This window comes from Pollachius pollachius (assembly GCF_949987615.1).
Source record: "Pollachius pollachius genome assembly, chromosome: 9".
Classification (NCBI taxonomy): domain Eukaryota; kingdom Metazoa; phylum Chordata; class Actinopteri; order Gadiformes; family Gadidae; genus Pollachius; species Pollachius pollachius.
The window spans coordinates 1432471-1443860 of record NC_136942.1 but is presented as its reverse complement, the minus strand read 5'-3'; positions in this window follow the sequence as shown (position 1 = coordinate 1443860).

Genomic DNA, 11390 nt, shown 5'->3' with positions numbered 1-11390 from the left:
CTTTGACAACCTGTGTTCCTGCACACGCTTTGACACAGCTGGGTTACAGGAAGTGACACGGATACCAAAAGCCAGGTCAGAAGTTGTTCTCGATAATGTCGAATAAGGAGGCTATGAGGGCGGGTCCCGGCGGTAAGACATTCCTGGGTAGCTCCTCATGATTTAGGGTGGGGTGTCAAGGCCGAGTCGGAGTGTTGGATTGAAACAATAGGATGAGTCATGAGTGAGGGGGGGTCACAGAAGACAGGGACAACCCTTCCTCCAGAGACCACCACACTCATCATCACTGCGTGCAGGAAACAGATGCTGTGCTTGGCTCTGTGTGCGTGTGTGTGCGTACGTACGTGTGCGTGTGCGTGTGTGTGAGTGTGTGTGTGTGTGTGTGAGTGTGTGAGAGTGTTTCAGTCAGTGTGGTTTAATTGATTTGCAAATTGGTCTTTCTCTTTCTCCCTTACTTTCTCTCCCTCTCTTAGTCTCTCCTCTCTCTATATATATATATGAGAGTGTGGGAAAAACACTTAACTGTGGCTCAAATACCGCAATACTGAACAAATGTCTTTTCGACTTTCCATTTTGCACACTGTATGTTGAAATAACCCAAAATCATTACCACAAGAGGACCGTTTCCTAACAGTTATTTCGAACCGGGGAAGACACACAGATAGAGAATCTATGTTTCCGTTAACAGTTTCCTGCCGGAGAGTCAAGTTGAAACTGAGGCTTCAAATCCGGCCTGTAAAGCTACAACCCACCCACGCTTATTCTAAAGGTTAATTTTTCTGGGAAATTCCTTTGAAACCAAAAAAAGCTTGTTCAATAGAATGTTAAATTCATTCAATGTTCAGTATTCCTGCTACAATTCAGCATTCATGTTCTAATAGTTTCTAAAAACAACACTTACTGGATAAACATCTATCTAACCCATTAGAGCCCCCCCCCCCCCCCCCCCCCCCCCCCCCCCAAGAAGCTTGTGCTTTCTGTCAGGCCATCACTGTAAATAAGAACTTGTTCTTAATGATCTGCCTGGTTAAATAAAGGTAAAATAAAAAAAAGACGCCGGGATGTAACCATGACATGTTAATAATAGGTTATTACTAGCAAGAATGAAAGCAGGAAACCAGTATTTATTCTGCCAGAAAAACAAGGTTTCAACTCACACGTCCTCTAAGCAGGCCCGCCCACACCTCCACAACCCCTAACCACTGCTGAAGCGGTCCATGCCCCTGTGCAGACCAGCCCTGAAGAACAAGGGCGTATCCCAAGGCACCCCTGTTCCCGTACCACCACATACAGCTCGGCTTGAGGTTGTCTGGGGGGCATGTTGCCCTTTCTGTTGCCTCCTTTCACAAGAGACAGAACGCTATACCCCCTGCATCTCCCATCACAAGAGACCCTCTTCTGCCCTATCACAGGACGGAAGAAGGCTGGAGAGACCCTCTTCTGCCCTATCACAGGACGGATAGGAGGCTTGGGCAACTGCTGTGAATGTAGGGCAGGGGCAGGGTATGTAGGTGTTACTGTTGTCATACCACGGTTTCCCATCAATGAGAGAGTTGCGTGTAACACATACTGTGCACATGTGTTTAACGTGTGTGTGTGTGTGTGTGTGTGTGTGTGTTGCGTACATGTGTGTGCCTTTGGTTCTAAAGGCCTCTTGATTCCCTCCCTTACCATCAGTTGATGTCACCACGGCGACCGCACGGTGTTCCCATCAGGGAGGGCGGGGCACTGAAACAGCTAACTTCTAGCTCGTTGATGTGCTTGTTGACTCCGATGCAGTCATGCGAAGTGTGTTTCCTGACATAGAATTATCAACATAATTGTGTTACCTCCTCTCTTTGCATAATATGCCCATCGGCGCTACATGATTACAGGAAGTAGACACAAATGTTTATCGCAAGACAATTTCTTCCCCAAAGTCGGGTTTTAAAATGAAACCTGGCCGAATGGTAATTGGTTTAGGATTTGGATTCCTGGCACACATGATTAGAAAGACATTTCAAATCATTTTGTGCAATTAAAGTCTGCATAAATAATCCCCCGCCCTGTACAAATGCACACACACACACACACACACGCACGCACGCACGCACGCACGCACGCACGCACGCACGCACGCATGCACACACATTCTTAAAATCTAGGCCTAAAACTTATGGGTGTACAAGCTTAGCAACAGCAGCGCTACGGATGTGTTATCATAGTTCTTGTGTGTATCTCAAAGGTCCACCATGCATGGTTAGTGTGCAGGTCATTGTTTAACCTAATGTGTTCATTTCAAGTTTGTCATTAGAAGCCTTAGGGCGCAATTATTAACTTCAACACTTCCTTCACCTTGAACCGCTGTCAAAGGTTCTTCCGATACTAACATTGTTCCTGGTTTCTTTTTTTAAAACAATCTCAGTACACCATTTTAGTTGACTCAAAGCTACTCCTTTCCTTAAAACAGGGGTGGATGCATTCCTTCCACCACTTGTTTTGTGTTTGCTCAAGTTTGAGCCGCTGCATTCCAAGGAAGGCCTCGACAGGCTGCTGGAGTTGAACCAAGGGCAAATACTACAGTGGTGCCGTAGCACTGTGACACTGTAATGACCCAAAGCTGTTGAGGTCACTTTGGGTCTACGTTGAGTCATGAGTGTACGTTTATGAGAACTTGCTTGTGTTTTGGCTCTGTGCCTGTTTGTGGTTATGTGTGGGTGTCTCTATGTGTTAGTGTGTGTACGTTGATTTGTAGGTGTGTTTCTGCAAACCATTGTGTGTATGTTTGCGTATATATCTGTGTGTGTGTGTGTGTGTGTTTGTGTGTGTGTGTGGTTGTGTCTAAGCAGGTAATCAGTTGATGAGTATACTTGCTGGTTTGTAGGTGTCTGCAGGCTTTTACACATGCGGGGGTGTGTGTGTGGGTCAGAGTCCACACACTGACACCATTGACGCTGAATACAACTGGGCTGTGACTACAGAACAGTCACTGCTCTGTGGTGAGTTGTAGTGGATTCTGATTCAGTGCTATGGCTCCTCTCTCTCCTCTCTCTCCGTGTCTCACTGGCAACGTTGCAGCAAGGAGGGCTGAGCTCATTCAATCTGTTAGAGATGACTCACTCCATAGTGTCCCTCTCCAAACCCACACTTACACACATAGACACACACACACACACACACACACACATGCAATTAAGAGACAAACGCACACACATGCATACGTACGTGCACCTTAGCACAAACACAGATGCACGCACGCACGCACACAAGCACGCACGCACACACACACACACACACACACACACACACACACACACACACACACACACACACACACACACACACACACACACTCAATAACTGACTTTGCTGAGTGACCTCATAAAAGGTCACTCAACTGAAGGGGTTCAGTGCAGCAACACACTCTTGCTTCTCAGGATCCTGTCCAAGTTAGATTTGTATCACCCCATTCTGCTATGAGCTTATGCTATTGTTCACTGTCAATTGTTCTTTTTAGAGGGACGTATCTCAATCGCGAGCAGGTTTCTCATAACCTTGATGCCTATTAAGGAAGCTTGCTTGTTAGCTTCCTATTTTGTGAAAGTGCATCACAAAGTGAGACAGCCTAACCATACATGCAGGTAGCCTCCTGTAAATTCTCATGGGATATCCTACACCTTCAAGGTTATCTATTGAGGATGTTTCAGGCCCCTAAGTTAGAACAGGCCTTCCCTGCTATATTACCGACATTAACAACCTGTTAAGAAAGCTTCCTCATATTTGAGTCACCGTCTTATCACAGATGGGCAATAGAGGCCCACACAGGGGGGTCTCAAGTGGCTAACTATGGGGACTGGCACGCCTACGAACCAATAATAAAACGGAACAAGCTGCACCTGTTTATGCCCTCACTATTACACAGCTGTGATAAAGTCTACTGGAGCTGTCATGTGTTTCTCTTCTAATCCACTGCCAGTCAACCATATATGCTCATTTTAGTCAAACTTTAACCATCATATATATACTGTATATATAAGGGGGAGGTTATTTTCAGTGCAGGAACGTACCTTTTAACGAGTACTGTACTAGTACTGGTACTTGTAAATTCTTTACTCAAGCATAGTAGCTAAAGCACAGTGTCACAGAGTCCCACATAATCTATAGGTGGCAATCTACCTTCTCAACGTCCTAACCAATAACGCATAACCTGTTTAACTGCACATCATTACTCTCACTATAGCTATAAAGTAAATAACACAATGGATTATGTGTGGTAATGCCTGACTAGCCATGAAACCACATACTATGCAGCATCTCTGCAATGTATGAACAAGAGCTCAATGAACTGCCTAACGGAAAAGCCTGCTGTCTGAGCATATTTGTTTGCACGCGGAGAGCGGGTAAATATAATTTCAATAGAATAAGAAGCCGTTGCCAAGGCTGTACTTACTAGTCAAACCACGCAGATTTACTGAGCTCACGCAGACGTTTCACTTAGCCTAATGACTGCCAAGAGGAAGCCCAGCAGATGGCCTCCGCTGGGGGGAACCGGGATAACTCGTCACATAAGAACACGCTGGAACCAGCACTGTCCCAAATGGACTATTGTAACACAGCCACATAAACACTTCAACCTTTACATGGGACGATCTGTGTGTGTATGTGTGTGTGTGTGCGTGTGTATGTGTAAACACAATGTATGTGTGTGTATGTGTACCCAACATGTGGAACCCTAGAGTGCACAACATGGCCGTCATGCGTGATGCCAGTGCACATACACTGAAGTACCATCACCACGGCGACCAACCCATCACGGCCGATTGTAACGGAGTGCGGCACGGAGTGAAGTGTCCGAGAAGTGTATCTACAGAGCGTACAAAACGTGCCAGAAGTGTAAGTCCATAGCAGAACAAACAACAGCCACACAATGGGAAGAATGGGGCGGGCGGAAGCATCCGAATGTCCGCCCGTCCGTCTGTCTGTTGTGTTTGCGTGTGTGAATATGCTGAGCAAGCCGGATGTCCAACCGCACACCACAGGAGAGGAACACAGGCCCACAGCGCGGCCCACTAAAGTCAAGCATCTCTTTTGTGTGTGTGTGTATGTGTGTATGTGTGTGTGTGTATGTGTGTGTGTGTGTGTGTGTGTGCGTGTATATTAAGTTTAACAGAAAAAGAAAGATAAAGGGAGTGAAAGAATGAAAGGGAAAGATCTGTTTTTGCCTAACCATGCTTTCTAATATCTCCTATTCATCAACTAGCAGAAACAATGTGTCCTAGTTCTTGAAAGACGGAAGTATGAGTACAGCGCACAAGATACTCTTCCTCTTATGCTGTTCTCACTGTAGATTTTGTACGTGAATGTGTGTGTAGGTGCAAAAGCAATATATGTACATATATATATATATATATATATATATTGCTATATATAAAGATAGAGACAAAGAGATATAGACAGAGAGAGCCATAAAATAAAGCGGTTTCAAATCATTCTAAACCACTTAAAATGCTTGACAATGGAAAATAGAGTTAAAAACCTTCTCAACAGTTTATTGACCTGACGATGAAAAATAAAGTGTTTTAAAATCCTTCTAAACCATTCAAAATACTTTCAAATGTAATTGGTGCATCCACTATCATGTACTATGAAAAAAACACTTTTCATGTACATTTGGACTAGGGTGAATGTATACATGACACACAAAAGCAGTAGTGTTGCAATATCACAACCAAGCAATAACTCCTTTTCCTGAGGAGGAATGTGCTCCCACTCTGTGATGTCATCACAAAGAGACAGGGAACAAAAGACGGATGGAATGCAGACGGGACAGCCTTGGCTTATCAATGCCAAAGCTTTTTAACAAACACATCCCCGCACACACACACACACACACACACATAAACACACACACACACACACACACACACACACACACACACACACACACACACACACATCCCAGCACACACACACAAACACACACACAACTCATGCACACGCACACACACAAACACACATCCTCGCACAAACACACACACACACACGACTCACACACACGCACTCCCGCATGAGCGTGCACGCACACATACACAAACATACACACACTGTACATGAAGTGGACACTCCCCAATTTACCCATTTATAACTCTCTGCCCCTCCCGATTCTTTGCCCCCTAGACCCATCACCACGGTAACCGCCAGCACTCAGCCTCCACCAGACAAGATGGCAAGGTTGAGATCATCTGGCAAACACACACTTACACTTGTGTCTCCATACACTTGCAAACACACCCACATACACCCCCATATACCCCTCCACACACAACATTCGTATATTGTAGTCCCTGGTCAGATCACCATTAGAACCTGTTCTGCAATCCAACTCTCCAAAAAACAAGCCCATTTTCCACCAGCAGGTCCCCGGACCAGAAAGGGCTTTCCCCTGCCTCTGCCAGACCTTTCCGGGACATCGGTAAGTTGGGGAAAGAGGAAGAGTCACAAAGGACATGCTGGAAGTGGAAGGCATTCCATACCTGATAACCTCCCATCTTCTATTCCCTGAAGCTCCCACCTATCAGCCGCTGCTTCCTGCCACTCTGACTCCCGGTAGGAGGCCTGGGAAAGAGAACAGAAGGTCGTCAGTGAAGGCAAGGTCATCTGAGAATAGAAATTAACTAAAAATATGACGAAAACATGTGGAGCCAAACTGTCCCTGTGTAGTCAGCAGTCCCTGCACCGCTGGTCCGGAGAGGGTTGTGGTATCCAAGGACAATGGGGTTCAGATTCAAGGGCCATCCAATGACGTTCCTTGAAATACTGCATCGTGTCTGTTTTGTGTTGTGTCTGTTTATTGTTTGTTTGCTTGTGTGTAGCCTGACGCCATATAGTACAGACGAATGCTATGATGCTATGTGTTTAGTCACACCGTGTGTGTTTGTGCCTTGATGCTTTCCATATGGTGCAGGTTTTAAGCATGTGTGTTTGTGTTGATGGCTTGAAGGGCTTCAATTGTTATTGTGTGTACGTCTGAAGTTGTTTGTGTGTGTGTATTTCAGTGCGGAAAATACTTTTAGACAACTCCATAAATAGTATTTGCATGTGTATGTGCAGTAGTAGGTGTTAGGCCGTAGGACATGATGTTTGTTTTGCGTTGTGTACAGCAATGCATTCTGGGTGACAGTGGGTTCCGTTTTAGATAAAACCAGATAAACCTGTGAGCAACAAACACATCCGCCGTTTAGAAGGATCAGAGATAAACCCTGACGATGTACACCCTAAACTGAGACACACACACACACGCCTACGTACATACACACAGACACACCGGACACACACACTAGCTTGATGTCTATTGTGATCCATACTATAGGAAAACATCAGCTGGCAGTAATTTAAACGCGGCAGACACAGGCTATTGTATAAGCTGTCCATTGTCCAACCGTAGCTGTCATCGGTGCTGAGGGTTAAGAGGTCAGGGCCTCGGGGGTGATCAGCTGATCACTGCACATGCTCAGTAGGCCCCTTCTGTGTGAGAGTATAGGTCATTCACTCATCTCCTCCTCCTCCTCCTCCTCCTCCTCCTCCTCCTCCCCACACTCTTAGATAACCTTAACCAATGAGATGATCTATCTTGAGTCCCTTCTCCTAGCCATCTGGTATTGGGAAAGAAATGTCCTCCTTGACAAAAAAGGAAAGAAAATCAACCCAAAAAACAAACAAGCCAGATTACCACAAACAAACACCCTGCCGGCGGATGTGTGTCCGGAGGCATGAGTCCAACGGGGAGGTGCACTGATAGATATTGACTTAACATCTCACTGAGGAGTTTTCCAGGACACCATCAGTATCGAACCATGACTGCCTGCGTGGACGAACTCCTCATTCTATTGCATTAGAAAAGGCCTGTTTTCAGTCGGTCTCTGGTTTGCATTTTCAGCTGTTTGGTTGACCTGAAAGTGAAATTACAGTGACGATAATTTCACACATGATTTCGCAAATCATATGTGATATTGTGTGGATTTCAAGACAAAATATATTCCATATGTGTTTCTTATTGACCCAATTTTATCACATTTTTAAACCCTGAATCATCCACAAGCAGCATCCGAGGAGAGATTTTCTTTTGCCTTTCCAAGTGGTCAGCATTAGGAACCGCATTGTTTCTTTAATAACATGGACGCCCTCTGGCACACGTCGCACTTCCTCTATTACCGTGCATTTTCCACCGCTAATCAGCGATATTGATTGGGGGAGGGGGAGAGCCTCGCTGTGTTCCAGCTTTAGTGATGTCACCCTCTCTCGGGGAAGAAAGGCATGGAGCTCAGTAGTTGATCTGAGTCTGGAAAGGCCTGCTTTTTTTTTTTATCAATTATTTAAATGTCTGTGTGCGTTAATTTGCACAATACGCAGGCACGCACACGTGCACAGACAAAGACACGCAAACACAAACACACGCACGCACGCACGCGCGCACACACACACACGCACACACACACACTTGTGGGTGGTAGAATTGGTTTCTAACGCCCCCCTGTGGTGAGTACAACGTCACAAGCCTTAAACCCCAAAATGAAAGTAAAAACATTTGAGCAGATATTTGAATTCAATGAACAGGAAATACAAATACAAAAACGACCCTGTTATATACAGCAAATCATATTCACCATTCTCATTGCAGTTAGCGGGAGACTTAAAGCCATGCTAGACTGCTGTGGGTTCTGCGGGCTTACCCCTGGCTGACGGACGATGATGGAAGGCCTTGGGATGAGTGGGTACCTTGGAGCCAACAGGAGACCCCCACCACCAGGAAGGTCCTCCTCTGAGCTCCAGGAAACAGTGCTGGTCCTTGGGGTCCCGAGGGGCTCCCCTTCCTCGGTCGGTTGCCAGTGAGAGTGTTCTGATCCGCGTCTCTTCAGTGGTCTGTGAGCCGGCCGGGCCGACGTTAAGCTGTCACATCTCAAGTCGCTGAGGCTGTACTCCTCTACCACTGGGCCACCAGCACCACCACCACCACCACCACCACCACCACTAGGGAGGTGGGCCCCCGGCTGGGATTGAACCGGCTCTGCTCCGGCAGGGTCGGGTCCTCCTGGATCAGTTCTGCTGCACCTGGAGGAGGAGCCTTCGGGGCCCGGGGAAGGCCCCTGGTCGCTGGGCACGTCCGACGGATCAGAGCCAAAGCACTGGTTGAGAGCCGAACAAGGCATCCCGTGCATGCTGGCACAATAAGCAGTGAGCAGGAAACACGCCCAGGCTGAGCCTCTTTCTACTGACATGGGTTAGACTGAGCTTCGTCTCAGCGCAGAAAGGCAACATCACTTTTACTCACGTGGGCCTAAAACAAGAGACCGGCTGTCTGGTGTCACTCCCCACCAGTTCAATGTATATTTGGTTGTAGACACTGTAAAAACAGACTCAAAAAGATCTACATTGCATCAGAACACTTGCACCTTGTCCTATCCTTGGAGATTATCTTATTTGTCCATGTCCAAACACGTAATTTCTTCCACTTACGATGAGGATGCCCCTATGTATGTGTCATCTTCAAGATTGTATATATATATGTAATATGTAGATCTGGAGAGAGCAGGATCGGTGGTCCTGTCCTAGGTAGGAAGTAACGGTGGGTTCCGGATGCAGTATTGCCTCAGGTCTTCGGTTAGTAGGTCACTCTCTCTCACTGTCTGTATCTCTGCCTCACGATGACCCAAACGGCTTCAGTCTAATGGGTGTAACTCTCTCTTCTCTGTCTCTCGCTCTCTCTCTGAGTGTATGTGTGGGTATATGTGTGTGTGTGTGTGTCATAGCATAGTGTCTTGTTACATAGACAGGTAGTCCCTGGCCCGGCTGCCGGGTCGTGGACTGCGTGATAAGGGCGTTGGGGGGCAGTCAGACAACAGAGGCAGGACTCCTGTTACAGCTGACTCTGGACCTGCAGCCTGTTTATGACAACCACATATGCGTTGGGGGCCAACGTGACCACGTCTGATCCCAGAGTGGATGTTGGTCGAGGAGATGGTGGAGGTGGTGGTGGTGGTGGTGGTGGGTGATGGGAGCTTGAGCGCCAACGGCTAAGTTCAAATTACAGGTAAAGAGAAGGAAAACCGATAGGCCTTTGATGAGATACAGAGAAAGATTGAGAAGGAGGAGGAGAAAGGGTGGAGAGGGAGGAGGAGAGCCAGAGGAAGACAGAGACACCGAGTAAAAAGGGGAAAGACACGATGAAAGGAGAGATGAGTGGCATCCTCTCTGCTCCTCCTCTAGAATTAGCCGGACAGGAGAAACTGGGGGTCAACTGAGCTTGAATGACTGCTTAAATATTCATGCAACAACAAAAACTAGACGTTTACCAGTCGCACGCCGTGTCTACAGCTGATCTATTTTGCATAAGGCACTGTCATGTCTGGGATAGAACTCATTTTAAGAATTGTATGAATTATACGATTATATGGTATATTTCATATGAAGTTTACTTAAATGTAACCTGTGTACATATTGTCATCGTGTTGAGTAGACTAGGGCAGAATGAGTTACTTTGTGATAAAATATTGTGCATTTGTTTAATCTCTCTTAATCCATTGTGTGGGTTAATGCTCAGCGGCTAAATAGGCGTTCTCCTGCTTAGTTACAAACTGTTGTTTGTGCATCCGGTTGTGGGCTGTGGTCCACAGAAACAAGCTACTCATTAAACTTTTATGACTTCATTTGTTTTGAATTGCAAATACTTCCAGCGTGATAGCACTACAATATATATACGCCTAATGATAAAATACACGCTGTTATCGTTACTTTTTGCTAATTTATGTCATGTTCACAGGATCAAAACGTGTCTCATACAAAATAGCTGCCCAGGTCATCATAGGACGAATATATGAGGATTGTTTAAATTATATATTTGAAAAGAGACTACATGGATGCAGTCAGTTCATATCATTATTACCTTAATATATATAAAGTACATTAATTGACCATACAAAACGCTGGGCTGAACCACACAGTCATTGGGTTCAACCATATATACATTTCTATGGGAGGAAAATTCATATTTTAAGTGGAACGTGGCTGCCATCTTGTGGTTAATGGTAGTTCGTACAGCTGAGGAGATTTAAGGCTAATAATACCTAGCAGCTAGAATATAGCTACATTTATATTCTACAGAACGCAGGTCATGGAGACTCTGTCAGCAATAAACCATTGAATTGTCCTTGCAACTATGAGAGCCTAACCATTCATCGTTTCAAAAGGGAATGCTATTTTTTGCGGTGCGCGGTACAACACAATAAAACGAATAATGACTACAGCCTATATAAACAACAGCCTATGACGCAGCACCGCTTTGCATTATGTCACATTAGGCCTATTTTTATTTTATTTCTAAAGGATAGGCAGACAAACATCTTTGGCTCCAGGCC